The sequence below is a fragment of the Neopelma chrysocephalum genome, unplaced genomic scaffold (assembly GCF_003984885.1).
Source record: "Neopelma chrysocephalum unplaced genomic scaffold, ASM398488v2 Primary Assembly neopelma1_24, whole genome shotgun sequence".
NCBI classification, from domain to species: domain Eukaryota; kingdom Metazoa; phylum Chordata; class Aves; order Passeriformes; family Pipridae; genus Neopelma; species Neopelma chrysocephalum.
Window position 1 is genome coordinate 44,313,999 of NW_020897693.1, and position 18,861 is coordinate 44,332,859.

An 18,861-nucleotide genomic window follows, 5' to 3' on the forward strand; every position below is an offset into this window, starting at 1 on the left:
AATGAATATAACTAAAGAGAAACAAATTTGTAATAGAGAAAAAAATCTAAATAAACACAAACTTTTCAAGATTGGGTTTTTCTTGTTTTAATTTACTGCTCCTTCATTCTCACAGTGTTTAATCTTTTCTCCTAAAGATGCCCTGTGCTCAACTTTCAGAAGACATGTACTTTTCTTATAAACTAAACACTTCTATTAAATTTCCTGTAAAGTCACTGCAAAAATGAAACTTTCAAGTTTTAAGAATCTTCACCAGTATTTCCCAAAAGCAATAATTTTTACAAATATTTTATTGGATCTTATATTACAAGCCTCAATTTAATATTTTTTATGCTGCTCCTTGAAGCTCAGATTTTTTAAGGGGCTTCTATCTGTGAATAATAGCAGTAATTTAAAATCTCTTCTGTAGGGATTAAGTTTCAAAGCCATTGAAATCATATGGGAAATGGCAATACATTTGGTGGTGAAATGGAGAGGGGGTTACTGTAAGGCTGGTAAGGAACTGGAGTGAAATCCTGGCTTTATTGCAAGAAGTGCAGGTTTTCACCAAACTTTCTAAATTCCAGGACTGAAGTCTAATCTTGTACTTTATGTAGAAGGAGAGGAGGTCTGAGCTTAATTATCTGATAAAATTACCATAATGTAAAGGGTTATTTAAAAAACATATTTGCAACTAGATGTACATAGGGAGAGTTTGCAAGTTGTTTCTCCTCCTTTTAGCTGTGACACCAGAGAATAACAATGACACACTCATCAAAACCCCAAAAAGTATTTAGGGAAAGAATAGCACCAGGGCTCTACTGTGGCCAAAAAAAAAAAAATTAAAAAAGAAAGGCAAAGTGTAAGGAAGAAATTTCAAATGTCTCTGACTAGAACTGGAAGACAGACTTCTTTTATGCATCAAGAAGCACAGGAGGAGTGAGTCTCCTGAAGGACATTGGCTTCAATAGACTTCAGTGAGAGTGTGAAGAGCCTGAATAAAGAGTTCAAGACTGGGCCTTGTGCTCTAAAGGAAGAGAGCAGTATAAATGTGTGTCCCCATTAGACGCACTGTACACAAAGAGAGGAGTAAGAGTTATAACAGTAGCATGCTCTCCTCCTCTCTCAGCTGTGTGATCAGAGAGGTCAGAGCCTCCCTGTTCACTGTGAACAATGCCTTGGAGCAGCAGTCAGGAATCTGTCACTCCAGAGCCACATGCTGCTCTTTGGAAGCAAAATCCTTCCAGCCTCTGGCATCAGAGCACTTGGGAAAGAATTGGAGTGGGGGTAGGAGTGGGTGATGAGAAAAAAGAAAAAAAAAAAAAGAAAAGAAATAAAAAGACAGAGAAAGAAAGGAAGAAGTGCAGTCACCATTTTTGGTAGCAATTCATTACATCTCTTCTATGGTACCATCTTCTATAGAAACTGTGAAGTTCTTCAGAATAAAGCTAATAACCAAGTGGAACTGATCACAACAACATTTTATTCCTCTGTCTAAAGTGCACATGTTTTCAATTCACTTGATAGCTGTGATTGATGCCACCAAAGAAAGTCTCAGAATACTGCCCTTAAAAAAAAAAAATCACTTGGTGGCAATACGCATTTTCATAGCTGGTTCTTCAGAGAGAGTCAAGTAAATGGTGAGTTTCAACACTGTTTTCAGCTTAAGATCACTGAGGCTTTCTCAGAAGTTGAGTGAAGAGAATGGAAAAGAAAGAGACCAGAGAAAAGGCCAGAGTGAAGGAGCTTTAAGACACCTGGATACCCCTTCGAGCCATTCAGCACGCTGTAACACAGAGATCCCAGTTAGGTGCTCTTACAAAAGCCCAGTTCTTGCTTTTAGTTAGGAGGGTGCATGGCCTTATTCAATGGATTTATGTAGCTTAAAGAAGAGCAGAACTGGCCTCCTAAGAGACTGAACTGTGCACAAACCTTCATGCTAGTGGCAGTGAGCCAGTCACAGTGCACAGAGAGAGGTGTTATTTACCATATTTGAATCCTGATTTGGTTTCCGGCATTCACTTCATCCAAAGTTTGGGGGGTGGTCGGGTGCTAATTGTTGGTGCCAGCTGATTTCAAAGAAATTTTAAAAAGTGGCTAGACAGACATTTGGCAACAAAGGTCGTTGACTTTCGGCTGCCTTAAAGAATGATGCATCTGCTTTGTTTGACTGCCAATAGATAAGGTGCATATGAAATTCCCCTTGTAAATTAGCAAGATAAAAGTGATTCTTGTCTCCTTGGATTGATCCTTTTTCTGGTGTTTTAATCATGTTGAAGGCACACCCCTATTTTGGAGTTGGTGGGGAACTGTGCTGCCCAGGGGAAAGCCCCAGGAATAATTCCTACCCCTTCCTTCCTGGGCAAGAGTCCAGGCTGCTCTCTTCTATCTGCTTCCCGCAGTTTGTCAGTGAAGTATCCGGTACTCTGAAGGCAGACAGGTGAAGTAGTTTCTTTATAGCTGGAGATGCAGGAGCTGAATTTTGATCCCAGTCAGGAGTTAGTTTTTATCATCCTTTTCCCCACTAAGGCAACTCTCTGCCCCACATCCCAGCAAGATGTCAGGACACATTCTGGTCATAAGATAGCTGAAACTGTCCTTTGTACAACAAGTGTAAAGACTGGAAAGAGAAAATACAATTCATAGTTACTGTACACTGTCAGGAAAGGGATCATTGCAAGGCACAGTCTAATGTGGAGAGAGAGCTATATAGAGCATATAAGGCCAAATTTATCTGAAGATAGTCCTTAATTTGCCAATCCTATTTGAGACACTTGGTTCTAGCTAAGATGACTACAACTCCCAGTTAAAAAAATGATTTGCAATTGAAATATGATAAAATAGTTTGTTAATGCCAAGGAGAGCGGTCTCTTAATGTCATTTATTTCAAGTCTGAAGTTTCTCACGAAAGAAAGAAAGGGAGAAAGAAGAAGGAAGGAGGAGAGGGGGCTTTTTTTTTTATGTGTTTGCCTTCACGGCTTTGGAGTGCTCACTAATTCCATCTGTCCACAACAGAGCCATCGGAACGGCGAGAAAAAGCATTTCCATATGTGCAAATTAGCATCCAGCCTCTCTTAATCTGTGCAGTGCTCCTCTGAAGTAGATGGCGCGGATGGCTGCCAAACCCACTAATGGCATTCAAATAAAGGACTTTATTGGCTTTAACTGCCACTTTTTCTTTTCTTTTTCTTTTCTTCTTTTTTTTTTTTTTTTAAGATAGAAAATGTGTTCCCCCTCTTATTTTATTTTTGTTCTGATATTGTCACTTTGTACTTCAACCATTAAATAAAAAGAAGGCTCTGTGCAGCTCTTTAATGGGATCTGTTTTCTCCTACAGATGCATTCTTTTACTTTTTAATGAAATCTCACCATTAGTTATTACACTATAATCAACACCTAAAGTATATCATTCCCACTCTCAGTCAGCTTGCCTTTCCCAAGGAAGTCCTTCCTCTTTTCTCTGCTTTACACCAGCAGAGACAGGGCTGAGATGAGAGATATTTTGCTTGGGATCCTGCCCACACTGTGAGTTCATATGAAAAGGAATCTGTTTGTTTGCTTGTTTGCTTGCTTCTCAGATTGTTTTTCAAGATCTGGCACATACACAGCTGCAGCCAAGGACAAGGAGAGGTTCCAGTGGTATCCTATTCAGGGTCACTGTCCCGACGGGTGCCTCTGCACCCAGCAAGGGCTACCATTTAGGGCATGTTTTGAATTTTGAACCGCTTGATTATTTCAATGGAAAACAAAGGAAATGATTTAATCCTAAGAAAAATGTAGCCCTTATACCAAAAGTATCCCTCTGATTATACTGAATCAGGCTTTACTTTCACCCTTCAATATTTGTCCTACTTCTGGCAAGGGTTAGGTAACCACACCTGAGGCCTTGTGATCTCAGATCTTGCTGAAAATACTATGGTTGCTAATCCTGACTTGACTAGTGGTGCCAGCAATAAAACCACAGTCTCTAGTGTGTAGCAGACTCCATATGTTAGCCCCCTAGTCTGCTAAGTCACCACGCCAGCCTAAATTTGAAACATTTCTAAAGTGTTATACAATGTTGTAATAATGTTTTTACAAAACAAAGGCTGAGTTACTGGAAGCCATATTCATCCAATCAGCATCTTATTGAAAGAGGAATCAAAGAGGAAGCAGTGGTGACACAAACTATAAAAAAATAAAATAAAATAAATAAAAATTAAAAATTGTGCTAACACCTTTAAAAGGGGAGCACTGACCTATTAGGGAGTGGAAGTTGGAAGAACTACTGCAGAAAAGGAAAGTCTCGGTTGAATGTTATCTCACTTTCCTGAGGAAGAGTGCACCCAAAAGGCCTCAAGCTAAGAACACAGTTGACTTAATTAAAAAGTTCCTAATTGCTAAAATGCTGCTTATAAAAACAAGAATGGACACTGTTAATTGCATACTGAGCAGTGTCTGCCGAAACAGAAAACCTTCTACATAAGCAGAACTTTCTCAAAATACTATTGCTGCTTCTTATTGCAGAGTTTTTCCCATATAGGGGAAAAAAAAAAGCCACAAACTAAACTGATTACAGATTGACTCTGCACCTCAAACTTGGCCTACATCATGAATGATAATCAGAGGGGATGAATCTAACCTGTTTTAAGGTTTTCTGTAAGACTCCAATCTTACAAATATTTAAGCGAGTATTTAAAATTGATACCAGGATAGTATAGTTATCTTTCCTGATGTTAGTTAGGTACTTACATGTAAAGATGATGGGAAAACAACAATTCATGTATTATAAATATATATCCATTGTGTTATATTTTAATGTATCTATATCATTGAAGTACAAAGTCTTAGAGTCCCACTCTAGCCAAAAGATGGAAAGATGGCCACACTAAGTACCAAGAAGCTAATTAGAGACTGTATATAATTTAAAAATTTTATATAAATTTTGTATTTGGTATGACTGCTTTTATGAATAAAATAAAATAAATGTTAACCATATTATTATACTTCGGTTGTTTTTCTTGCTATTTACTCAAAGAATAAGTATTAATTCAACAGCCATAGTGCTCATTTACAGAAATTGGTTTTCTGGAGGCTTTCTCAAGTACTTCTAGAACACATTAATCAATATTTATTTTCAAGAAATATTTGCACTAGAAATTTGATTTTTATTACTGGCTTGTACAAGAATACTAATTATTTAAAGAGTCCAGGGCACCATTTTTCTGGGCATTATACAGAGGTTGACTAGACCACAGTTCTTGATTTAAGGGATTACAGTCTTAGCTGTCAAGACAAAGAGCTAACAAGCATTGTACAACCTATGCTCCAGTAATCAGGACAAAGAAACCATTCCTTCTGATTTCAGTAGTGATTTCACTACTGAACAATTGAGCACACAATGATAATACTGGGGATCACTTCAAGTAAATGATGCTTAATTGCAGGGGAAAAATTATCAAATTATCTTACTTGCTATGAATCACTCATTAATCTCTATTTGCATTTCTTCTGGAAAAGAACCTTAACTACCTGATCTGCATGTGCAAATAATAATTATTATTAAATAGTGAAAGTAGTGCAATTATTAAATAATGCAACAATATCAATCATTACTCCTATTAATAATAAATTATAATAAGTCTCTTAGAACTGTTCATGGTCCCAAGTTGCAATATGCAAAGATTTGAAACATCTGCTTAGACTTTGAGTTGGGGTTCATAACCACATCAGTCACTGAGTCACAGTTCAAAATACATATCCTTTGGCATTTTGGACTTTAACTCCTCCTTTGCATTTATTCTTCCCCTGGTCCATAATTAGCTGTGAAATCAAAAATGAGAAACTGTTTAGAAAGCACAGAGATTCAGACTCTCTCTCTTTTACAATCAGTTTAACAAAGTAGTTTAGGTGTTATGATACTCATTTTACAACTAAGAAGAAGGCTGAGAGAACAAGCAATAGCAAAGTCAGTGACAAAACTGTACTGAGTCTCAGAATCTTGTGCTTCTTCTTTCCCTTCTCTTTTTGCTGACATAAGTTTAGCTGACAACATAAACCACTATGAAATTTTATCTTCATAATAGTTACAAGAAAAATATTTTGTTTCCAGGAACAAAAGAGCATTCTTATGGCAACAAGATACTAATTCTGACATATTTAATCATATATGCTTTATATGTTATCTTTCCGAAGGATCACAATATGACATATAAATTTGGTGTAGTTAGATTATGACATTAACATGTTGCCTGAGTATGTTCTAAAAACAAGATTTGACTGTAAAAGTGCTTTAAAACAATTAGAAAAAGTACTTGATTAAAACTTCTTCAAAATATTTTGAAAATGGTCTGATTTTTGGCAAAATGAGTTGCCTTACTTATCGCTTAAATTTGAGGGTTAAGTGGTTGTGTTTGATAGTCTTGTAAAGATTGTGACTATTCAGGGCAAGAGTCAATGAAGGGGAGGAGCCGTAAGTACCAGTGTATAACTTCTAATTTTACACATTTAAACATTCTTTCTTACAGTCCCTTTTCTGCTTTACAAAAACATCCTCTCTTCCGATATAACACCCTCAAAGGCTGATGCAGAGACATTTGCTGCAGAGCACAAGTCAGATGAAAAAAACTATTTCAGAACTTCACCTGTGCATGGGTAGAAACACAAGTGGCTTTTCCTGTTTGAAATTAAACCTACTTGTCGCAACTTTGGATTTTCTCCTAAATGAAATTGATATAAATTTTGTCAGCACTGGTGTTTCTGCAGTATGCATATCCAACTGCACACACATTGACACATGCAGACGGTCATGCATAGATGAACAATGGTAACAAGAAAAGAAAAGAGAAAAAAAATTAAAAAAATGCAACTCCCATTTTAAATCCAAGTCTGGGACTCCAGTGGAGCTGGGCTAATTTACACCAGCTGAGAATGCTCTTGTATTTATTTTAGAAAAGATGCAATTTTGTCCTAACAAGCAGTTTGCAAGGCCTACTTGATTGATTTAGTTGACTCTGGCTTTATTACAGCTTAATGTGTTCACATCACTATTGTTAAAGTTGTTTCAGCACTTCTATTATTACTGCCTGGTTTTTGGCATTTAGAAGTTTATAATAATAATAACAGCAGTATTTTGTACTTTTATAGCATCTTTCTTCTGAGGAGCTCGAAGAGCTTTGCAAACAATAATTACTGCTTACAACCCCTTGGTATAGCAGATTATATTGTAGCACATTTTACTGGCAGTTCAGATTCTGATCTCAGTTCACATCAGTGCACATGTAAGCTATCTACACTACAAATGTGGTTTAGATTCCTTCAAAAATAAAAACAAAAGGAGGAATGCCCTTTACAAGATCTGCTGCTAGCTCAGAACAAAACTTTACAGTCCTGATTTCCTCCACCTGGTACCAATTTTTAAAACACTCAGTTTGCTCCAGAACCCACTCTCCTCTCTGCTCACTGTAGCAGCAAAGGCTTGAGGAAGCTGGCTTAAACAGATGATGAGAAAATACCTTTTATAAAGAAAATTTCTCCTGGCTCTACAAAATCATCTCTTATTTCTTATGGGGTCAGTACTGTAAGGAAAAAAAATACTGTTGAATAATCTGGAGCAAGATGTTTGTTATTTTTAGCAGAATTAAGGGAGATTCTGAAGCTACTTTCTTATACACTGTTGAAGAAGCTAGTCCTATATTTAGTGTTTGGGACTAAGGAATAGACAGCCAAACATGCTCCACTTTGACAAGCGATCACATGAGAAAATCAGACTCCCTCTACTAATACATGAACTGATAAAAAATCGGATTGGGGTTAAATATTTGCATTCCATTTCTGTGCAGATAGCTAGTATTTCATCAGTCTAAAACAAAGAAAAAAGTAAGTTTTTAAGAAAGTGCAAGCAAAACGTGCTTAGCACTAAGATTTTTTTCATTCGCTGGTGTAAACAACAACCAAATAACAAATACAAAAAAATTGAAGCAAAGAAAAAGCTATGAATTTAGTTACCGAGAATGAGAACTGTGAATAAACTAATTTCTTTGAGTTAAACTGTGAAAAAAACTAGTTAGAGAATATTTTCATTTCAGATCAACCTGAAATTTTCATTTTAAAATACTGACACAAAATATATGATTTAATTTTGGAAGGGTTTGTTGGAGTTTTCTTAAAGTTTATTTAAATGCAATTACTGCCAAGTAACATTATTTGGAACAAAAAAAATTCTAAGAAGAAAACTCTTGATCTTCTGAATAGTTAAGGTCCACTGAAAAGTGCATTCTTCTGGCAAAAGAAGAAATTATCTAAAAAACCCCCTTCTGTTCTGACTAGTGTGTGATCTTATCACTTTCATCATTATAAGAAATATATACACAACACAAGATGAACTTTCTACTGTTTCACCCTTTATAACAAAAATATTTACAGAAAGGAAAAAGATTCATTAGATAATCCATTAGAGCACAGATTTGACCTATATGGCCTTGACCGAGCTGTGATAATCACTGTGGACTCCTCTGCTATTAAAACTGGTACTAGACAAGAACTTCAAGTGCATCAACACTTTTCAATGACAAGCAAAAAAAAAACCCAAAAAAACCCCAAAAATATGCAAATACTCTCCTGCCCTTTTTTTAGCAATTTGACAGCAGACAATAATTCAATTAACTGTCCTACCATCCCCACTGCCACTGGAAAGAAAACATCTTTGTCAGGCTGGTAAAATAAATTGAGGTTTGTGGAGTATAAGCCCAGCTTTAACACAAGGAAAAGCCCCAGTGCTGAAACCAAAGGATATTCCGTCCTTGATTTCAAGAGCTTCTGAATCAGCCATCTTAAAATACAGGGCAGAATGTTGGCTCCCAAAAATGTGAGCAAAAATTCTTCATTTCCTTCTAAGAAGTTGGATTTTTGACTTTTGGCTTCAGCCTAGAGAGAAGCACGAGGATGGTTCTATGGTTCTACAGAATTTTGAAAATACCTCACAATAATCAATATTTTAAAATCAATAAACAGTTCTAAATATTGGACATTGCAAGAACATTCTAAGATCTAGGAAACTAAAGTGGACAGCTGATTTGAAACAGTGGGGAATATTTACCTGAAACCTGATGACATATGGCCCTGTGAGTAGTGTTGATTACCTGTAATTATAATCGCTTGCAACTTACTTAAAATTACCTCCTCTGGATTTGGCCCACAAACAACCACATGAAATCAGTAATAAAGAAAATCTTTGGTGATTAATTACTTTTTGGAGTTAAACTTCACAGACAAGTATGTTAAAAAGAAAAACGACAGCAACAGCAACAACAAACCAACAAAAAAAATCAACAAAAGAAACAAAACCCCCACCCTGAAAAAACTCAAACCAAACCAAAACAAAAAGACTAATGAAAAATCCACAAACAAATCAAAAATGCCGCATAAATCTTTTGGACTGATCTATTTTCTAGTCCAAACTCTGATTTGTTAATATTATCATAGTCTAGAAGAAAAATAGTATCATTGAGGCTTCAAAATGTTTGTGATTACACACTCAAAGAGGGTTGCAGTACATTCAATTCAGAAGAAACATAGAGAAATCTTAACTCTATCACTTCTGACTGGAGTGCAAAACTCAAATCAGTTGCTCATAAACATTTGTGATAAGATTAATTTAATTTTTTTCTTAAACAAAGAGGGTAAATTAAAAGAATCAGCTTATTTCTTCCTACTCTGTAGTGACAAGATTAAAAATTAAATTTATACATATTTCATTTCTACATAATAAAGCCTTTTGCAAAAAGAAAAAAATACCACAGTTCATCTAATTAAATCAAAGAAAATTGCCTGCAGCGATGCTACAGTATTACAATTAGATGTCTGCCAAAACCAGCCGTTTGAATTCTTAAACACCACTCCACTCTTAAATACAAAATACGGTTTTCATCATTTTCTGTGATATCACCAAAATGAGGGATTTTTTCATCACTATTACGTCAGCCTGGAATGCCTTGCTAGACTCATTACATATTTTCTCCTGCCTTACAAAAATTTTGTGTGAAGTAAATATGGAATGTTTTTGTTTTGTTTACTGTGAGTCTACCCATAAATTTTAGGATACAATGTTATGGAAATGAAATAACATAGTTTAATAAAAAAATCTGCATTAAAATCCCAAGTTTTGTGTAATTAGTGTAATTTATGTAATCCTTAAATCATCTTTGGAAACAGATTTGAAAAGAATAAAAAACCAAAACACAACCACTACAAGTAGTTGATTATTTACAAAAACTGAGGCTATCCACATTTATTATTCTTACACAGCCTGATTAGTAACTCTAATTTAGCATCTATTTCAGTACATTCAGATCCCAAAGGCCCGCACCAAATGCTCAGCTCACACCCGGACTTCCTCTGTGACCTTGCACAAGTCCCAAATTTTCCCATGTCTGAAAAATGGGAGAAATACTTCCTACCTGACAGAGGTGTTGTCAGGCTAAAATCCACAGAAGAGTATCAGATTCTGAGACACTAGATAAGGGACAGAGAAAGAGACAAGCTGAAAACAGCGAAGACTGGATAAATAAGTTGCTATGCTACAGTAAAGGCAATTCATTTAGGCATCGTTCACTGAAAGCAGAGTTGAGTTACAAGCTACTGGTGACTGACAGATGCAAAAATGTACTCCAAAATCACTAAGCTAAGTTTCAGGAAAATTATTAACCTTGCATTTAAAGAACACTCATATTTGCAAAGCTCTGTGGAGTATAGATAGTAAAATAATGAAGAAAATACATGGGTGATGACTAAGGTTGTTTGTGCTAGGACCTTCTTATGTGATCACATTTTATATGTAACTAGGAAAACTACAGCAATGTTCACCTTGTCATATTCTCTCTGCCTCCCTTGTGTCTTCCAAGTTCTTATGCTCCATGGAGTAAGTATGTCTGTAATCTCTGATGAACTCTCCCAGGTCACATACAGGCGTACTCCCTTTAGGTTCTTCCAGCTGACTCAACTGAACTTGGGCTGAGGTAAAATTGTATTCAGCCCTCCAGGGAGAGTTCCAATTGACCATCTGATGATACCACTCCCACTGATCTGTATTAGAGGAAGATGCTCATACTACAGTTTCACGCTTGCCTGAAAAAAAATGGTGCTGTATACAGGCTCAAAATCAGGAGAGTTTTGCAAACCACTTTGTATCAACACATATGTTTTTGAAGTACTTCTCTAGATATGAGACATATGTTCCATACCCTGTGCACTTGCCTCCCTATGATCAAAGTTGTTTCAGGTGGAAAAAAAATAAAGGTACAAAAATATCTGGGGAAATGGATTTTATTTTCTTTTTTTTTAATTGGATGCCTAAGGCAGGTGACCAGTGCTCTGGTCAAGTGAGCAACTCCTCTCAAGTAACTCAGTCAGATACAATCCTCTTGCTTCATTTTGTCCTCTGCTGCTACTGTCTCACATGGGATTACGTGCACGATGAATGCCTGGGGGATCTACACTCAGGTTTAAAAGCAAACAGAACGGGCAGCATAGGGCACATTTCAATAGATTCACCTAGATACAGATATGTGACCTAGCAGATGACCAAAGATGACGTCTTAGGTTGGGCAATTAGAGAATAACAACAGATAATATTAAGGTTCTATTATTTAACTTTTATTTTTTATGGTTTTTTTGCTTTCATACTTTTTGTTTACATACAATGCAACACATAAATTGTTTGACTGCACTAGTGAGAATGTTAGAAAGAATTAAAATTTATTGTGAGTAATTGGATAAAAGTTGTCAAATAGCCAAAGACCAATTCTGAGCCTTACTCAGGCATCGGATACTAATTGCAGGAAATTTTGATAGCACAGGGAAGAATGGGAGTTGTAGGATGCTGTCCACAATAAAAGTGGACATCTGCATTTCAATTAGTAATCAATAGGAGACTTTCAGAAATCCATTACTCTTGACATTGCTATGAAAGCTCATCATCTAATTCACCACCTAAATCCACTCAGCCTCTACACGTGAGGTATTTTCCCAGAGGGGTCCATCCAGTAGATGTGCTTACAACACAGCCCACAGATCTGGCTCTGACTAAAACGTGATTGGAAGGCAATAAAAGCTTCCTATTACAATCCCAAAGGACAAATGTTTGAAACTCAGGTTGAATTCCTTTCTCCAATTCCTTTGTGAGAGTCAATTCCTGATTGCAGTATTTGTACATTTCTGTAGGGCCTCATGTTTCTTCATTCCTGTGGCAATGAACCTTTGCAGTACAAGCTTTCAGCAGTATACCAATATCCAGGTAGGTCAGCTGAACATGCTCAACTTTGGCAAAAGGTCCATATCCCATTTGGTATGCTGTTCCATCACACTCTCCCATTCATCACCACTCATGATTGAAAATTTTAGCAGACATTTTCAGCAAACAAGCAAAAACTGGTAAAATAAATCATCCATATTTGTTTACCTTGTTCCCTGTTTGCCAGCCCCTAGACATTTGAAAATCCAATACTAACGGAGAAGATGAAGAATACCAAAATCCACTTAAGAAACACAGCACAAAATTTATACAATACACCTGTAGAGGACTGTGATGTCTTTTGCACCTACCTTTAGTCTATATTGTCCCAATTTTGGGGGAAGGTAACATAGAATGCTATTATTCACATCTTCATTACCGTTTATGTAAAAAATGTGAAACTAAGATTTTAGTGTTAGAATATTTTATTGCTGGCATTTTACTATTACATTGTGCTTGTGGGAAAGTTTGCAAGATTGCAGATTTTGAACCATATTATGTTTACCAAATTTTGTACTAATTACCAAAACTCAGTAGCTTTTTGAGAACTTAAAGTAGCATATAGGAGTTTCTAAAAAAGGAAGGTGTCTGTGAGCTAGTTGATGGCAATCATTGTGACTGCCTATTCCAGACCAGAGAATATTTTTTTTTTCAAATGAACTCCTATATTTAGAATACACCATGTCATTATGTCACTGAATTTTTCAATTACCTGGAGTGCAGACTAGACTGGACTAGGAATGAGTATCAAAAAAAGATCTGGTGCCAGAACTTTTGGCACAAGTACAGAAACCTCTCTCTTCTTTTCTGGACTTCTAATGCATGCTTTGTAGAATAAAAACTAAGATATAAACTATCAGCCTGTTATGTCACTGACAAAAATTTTCTAATTGAATGATGACACGTAACAATGAATCATTCCCAGTGATTAGAAGTGAGGCACATTTCCTTTACTATGTGGATTAGTCTTAAAACGATGCCTGTTCATGTAGAGTTACCTATACTCATAGAAGAGTACTTTATGGAGTGAGCAAGTCTTTTCTGATCCTTGTCTTTCAGTCGCCAGTCAAACTGACAGAAATCTGTTGTATGTATTTTTTCAAGGAAAAGTGTATTTTTCTGCTCTTCCCAGTTTTGCCTGGATAGCCAGAGAACCCTAACATCCATTGTAATGTGCAGTTACCAGTGGAAAGTCTCTGCATCTCTCATTCTGTCAAAAGGCTGTGTGCTGGTTTTGGCCGGGCTAGAGTTAATTGTGCCTAGTTGCCAGCTTCAGTTAAACCATGGTAGGTTGTTCAAGAGCAGTACCAGACATGAACAAGAGACATGCTGCAAGTTACAAAAGCAGAGCATTTGGGGGTAAGTATAATACTTGGAGAGACTGAACAATAACAAAAGTAAAAGTGAACCATGATGTTATGTAATAAAGCTTAGCCCTTTTCATGAGTTAAGGATTACTACTTACACATTAAAAATAGAGAAGACCACAGAGACCACTAAAGCTGGGATTAGAATGCTTAAAGCCCTGAATCCCAGATCTCGCCTTCAACCACTAAACCACATCTTCTATAGTTAGACCTTTTTTTGAGTCATGGAGCTGCTTATTACTCAACATTCTGCAAGTACTCAAGCACCCTGCTGAATCAAGGCCCACCTCCTGGAGACCAGAGCCTGTAGTTCATACTCAGGCATTTATCCTTTGTAATCATGCAACTGGAATCTGTCTACAGTAAAACACACCCTTTTTCTGCACTGGAAAAATAGAGTCATCAGTTCCTCCAGAGTTCATAGCTTTGTTTTGTAGTGTATCACTCCAGTTTTAAGCCGGAATAACTCCACTGCACTCATAACAATTCCACTGTTTAAAAGTAGGTGTAATGTAACAGAGAATCAGGCCCAAAGTCTCCAGTCAAATGGCTCTGCAGCCTTGATGAGAATATCATGCTTTCTTATCATAATCAGCTGTGTTTGTTATTGCTACCACCACCCTACTGCTAACAGAGATCTGTATTGGTACATTTAAGAGGCACAGACAATCTCACTGAGAACCTGGCCATGCAGTTCTTTTTCATTTGACTGTATTTGATTTGCAAGAAATAATATATTAATTTGCATTAAATAATTATTCGCAAGCTGGAACCTGGTCCTGAGACTTTGACATATGAGTTTCTAGTCATGCTTAGCTGGCTATAATTTTTCATCTGGAGGGTATCTTCACTATGCAAGTTTGATGAACAGATTATTTTATTTTAGATCTCCAGTGAATACCCATAATTGGCTTTAAAGGAAGAAATGCAGAAAATGTATTGGCTCAACTAGACTCTGTCTTTCACATCTCCATTTAGTCAAGAACCATTTAAAGTTCTCTTTAGGTCTGCTCAGATAAATGTCTAGCTGGATCCTGTGTGCAATGCATGCATTTTGGCAGGACCAGGGGTATTTGGTAACCATATGTGTGATGACTTTTGTGAGATCCAGTCACCTACATGTTCATCTGCCTCAGTTTGTTAGCCTTCTGCATCTCTTGAGTACTCTCTGCAGGAGGTAGCATAGGACAGAGAAGGACAGAGCAGTTGAAAGGACAGTTTTGAACTCTTCTGTCTCTTGTTGGTGCAATGGTAAGCAAGTTTAAATCCTGTGCTATTCTTAGTCTGGGTGAGAGACAGATTTAATTTAATATGAATGGCTGCAGACATAGTGTTGTGCCATACAATCATTTAATTTGTTCAACACATTATCCCACTATTCAGAGCCACACAGTGGTTGACAGTTAGTTCACTCTTGTATCATAGGTAGAATTGTAGTGAAGCCTGTAAAACAAAGTGTCATAGACTACTTGTCTATACTGAAAATCTTCCACTTAATTACCTTCTTAGTTGCCCTCTAAGGTGCTGTTCTGCCATCTCTCTGTTAACCCATTGCAGCTGAAATTTACTGGTAAGCTCAAAATATTTGCTTCTGAGGACTTGTGTAGAAGACCATAAATGTTCAATGAAGAGGTGAAAAGCTTGAGGTAGGATCAATGCAGATTGAGAGCAATAACTGTAGTATATTCTTTTTCCTAGGTTTGAGGAGGTCTTTCTTTGCTCACCATCTTTGTTCAAGTCATTGAAGAAAAGCTAAGGAACAGACCCCAGAGGTGGACAGACTGATAAGAAAGATATACTTGCTCCAGGTCAACTGCAGATACAGTTCTCTAATGTGTGAAACCTTGTCCACTGGCCCCTCATTCAGCCTCCCACACCCTAAATCTGTTCTGGCTCTCAGTTACTTTTGCTAACACAACCATCATGACTCACACCATACTTTACCATGCAAATTCTTTAGAGGAGGAAATGAGAGGAAATAAAAAGGAAATGCTTCCATCGTCTACCTCCTTGACTACAGCATCCTGCAGCCATCATGGCAGGAAGGTGACTGACTGCATGTCACCATGGCATTGCTCCAAGTCAGGAAGCTCCTTGTCCCTGCCCCTGCCCTGAGACAGTCTCAGGGCTGTCTTGCACTCACCAGTGTCCATCTGGGGCAAACAGAATTGGAGATAAACAAGATAAAAGTCTAAAAGTCTGGATAAGCTATTGTCCCATTCTCTGATGAACTCTGAGCTCAGAGAAGAGCTGCCACTGAATTTGGTGCTCCTGAAGGACAACAGTCTTGTGTATCCTTGGGCCTGACAAGTTCTCTCAAGTATCAAAGAAAATCAGGCCCAGGAAGAGGACATCTGAATTTGTCATCTGCCTCACAAAATAAAATGAGGCAGCAGCTGAACTCTTGTAAGATTCAAAGCAGGGTGTCATCCTTTGCTAAACACACAATAAATACATGGCAGATCTCCCCCAGCACCAACCCCACCCACACAGACAGACACACACTTGATCCGTGAGCAGTTTTGAAAATTTGGGCGGTAGAAACGTTTGTCACACCCACAAGCTATATCTGAAAGAAGGGAATGGGAGAAAAGCCATCCATCTTGGCTTCATGCTAAATTATCAGCTTCTTGGCTTTGTGCCAGCTCAGTCAGTTTATAATAATAACTGGCTCTGGGCCAAGGTCTTTTTTTAGAGAGAGAGAGAGAGAGAGAGAGAACACACTGCTTTCTCTTTCCTCAAAAATATTTGTTAATAATCTCTATATTACTCATAATCTGTGTAGCTTAATTAAATAAAAATGTCTATTTTAGCTTCCCTGCTAACTGAAAACTGGAACTGAGATCAACTTATTGGGATCCTGGAACCAGTCTGGATTTCAAGCATGAGACAACATGGGGACAGTTTGTAGCTGGCTTTCTGGTTAGGGCCCCTGCTACCACGAGACCTGAACACAAACACAGTTTGATCGTGGATGGCATGAAAACAAGAAAAAGGACGAAAATCTACAATGAAAGCCTACTGTTATATTGAACCACGTCTTGAACCTTGACCTGTTATCTCTGAAGATATAGCACAGTGTCTCTACATGACATGGTAAACTCCAAGAGGACTGACTTTATCTGAAAGACAGAGTTGTGATGATACCTGATGTAATATCTTTCTAATTTTAGAATTAATCCAGTCAAACTACATTTTTAATGGCAAGAGCTAAAGGAAAAGCACAATTCCTCTAATTCAAATGAGTGTGTAAGAATTGTCAGGTCTCACTCAAATTCTATTTCTTCTGGTCTCTTTGTTGGTTATATTATTATTATTAAAACTCCTAGGGATGACCTGCTGTGATTGTATAAAAAGCCCCTCATTCATGTGAGGTGCAACCACAAATAATAACAGTAAGCATAAAGAAAGTAAAAAACATATTTTATGCTTTTTGAACATAAGATACAGCAAAAAAGGAAAAGAAGATATACTGAAGAGGTTTCCATTAAGTTGCAGGAAGAATTCCCAATGTTAACACAATGGCAGATAAGCTTACTCAATATTTTTATTAATGTCTTATAATTTGTTCCTTTCTCAGCTTAGCTAATAATTTATCTTCCTCCTGCAGTGCAAACAACGATCCTAAAAACTGTCCATGTACAAAAGTCCCTCTCTTGGGTTTTTACAGTTATCCATTGTTACAATCTGCATTTGATATTATATCTATTACTGCCTTGTGCTGATGTACATTAACCCTATGAAGAAGTGTATTAGGCATACATCAAGAAGTGGTTGAAGTTCAGTTCGTGCTGGACGTGTTCCCAAATCCCTGGATGTTGAACCTTATAATCATTGACCTTCTTTAATCTTTTTTGTAGCCAAAAGCTGCTTAACTGGACTGCAAACCCTTCAAGAACAATTTTTATTTTCAAATTTCCAGAACCTCTTTTTTCATTCTTATTTTACAGTATTTTTAGTCCTTCTACTTTGGGGGCTGTCACTAAGGGGATGATGGTATCACAGGAGGCATTCAGCACTTCACAAGATTAGGTCTCTGGTCCTTGCCAAAAACTGTAAGGAGTTGAAGACTCAGAAAAAGAAAATAAAACTTCCTTCTCTGAAACTGGGCAGATACAAATCAAGCTGAGCTGCAGATGCTGTAACACCTTACTTTATCATCATTTCATTCTCCTTATTTATGACTTAAATATTCTGGATCTTATCAGGTATAACAAATGTCAAGATCTCTGAGATAGAGACTGTTTCTTTTGTTATTTGTACAGTGCCTTGCAGAATCAAGTTCTGATTCCTAGTTAGCCTGTACAAACCAGTGCAATATGATAATACCACGTGAGCATGAATTGTTTTCAATTTCAGAAATGTTCATGCCTCATTATTGGTCAGCTTTATACCAGGTCCCTATTTTAACTGGAGAAAATTAATCCATTTCCGATGCAGAACTTGCACAAGAGTGTATGTATTCTTCACATTTAAGGACAGAGAATCACGATGATAGTCTTTAAGATATGACTGTTGCCAAATTTCATTCTGTGCAGTTTCTCTAGAAATCTCATTATTTTCTTCTTTTCTGCTAAAACTTCAGCTGAAACTTAGGGTCTGAGCCACAGAGAATGTATACTAGTGTCAAGCCCAAATGAAACTGAATTCTTTGCTCTAGTGGAAATCTGTCTGGTTTATAAACCACAGGACAGATTGAGTCTACTTTGTGCAAAAGTTGGAGGGTTTGTAGGTTCAAATGTAAGAAGCACTTTAGAAAACGGACTGCTGCTTTATAAAGCAGTTGATTGAGTGCTGCAAAAAACAGATGTCATGTATTCTCTGGCAAAGGTACACCCAAGGTGGAAAGGCAGAGCCTGGTTGCCAGGCCCTACAAGGCATGAAGCAAGGCTACAAGGCTGCCCTGCAGTAGTGTGCTGTCTTGGCAAAAGGCTGGTGCAGGGAGTTTCAGAAAACCTGAAGTACTCTTTGGGATGCTTTTGGGGGACAGTGACCCTGTCCAGGCTTACTGGTACAGCTCCCACTGTGGTGTAAGTTAAGAGAACCAGTTCTGAGAGGAAACTGAGTGCACAATGCTCTCCATGTAGAAACTGCGATTCCAGTGGTGGCTTGTGCTCATTATATAGTGTGAGATCACAAATAGAAGTTTTCACACTTGCCCATCTGCCACCAACTGACTCTAAAGAGCTGGTGAATCATACACTTAAAAGAGGGCGAATTTTTCCCCGCTTCCATTGGAATGTGTTT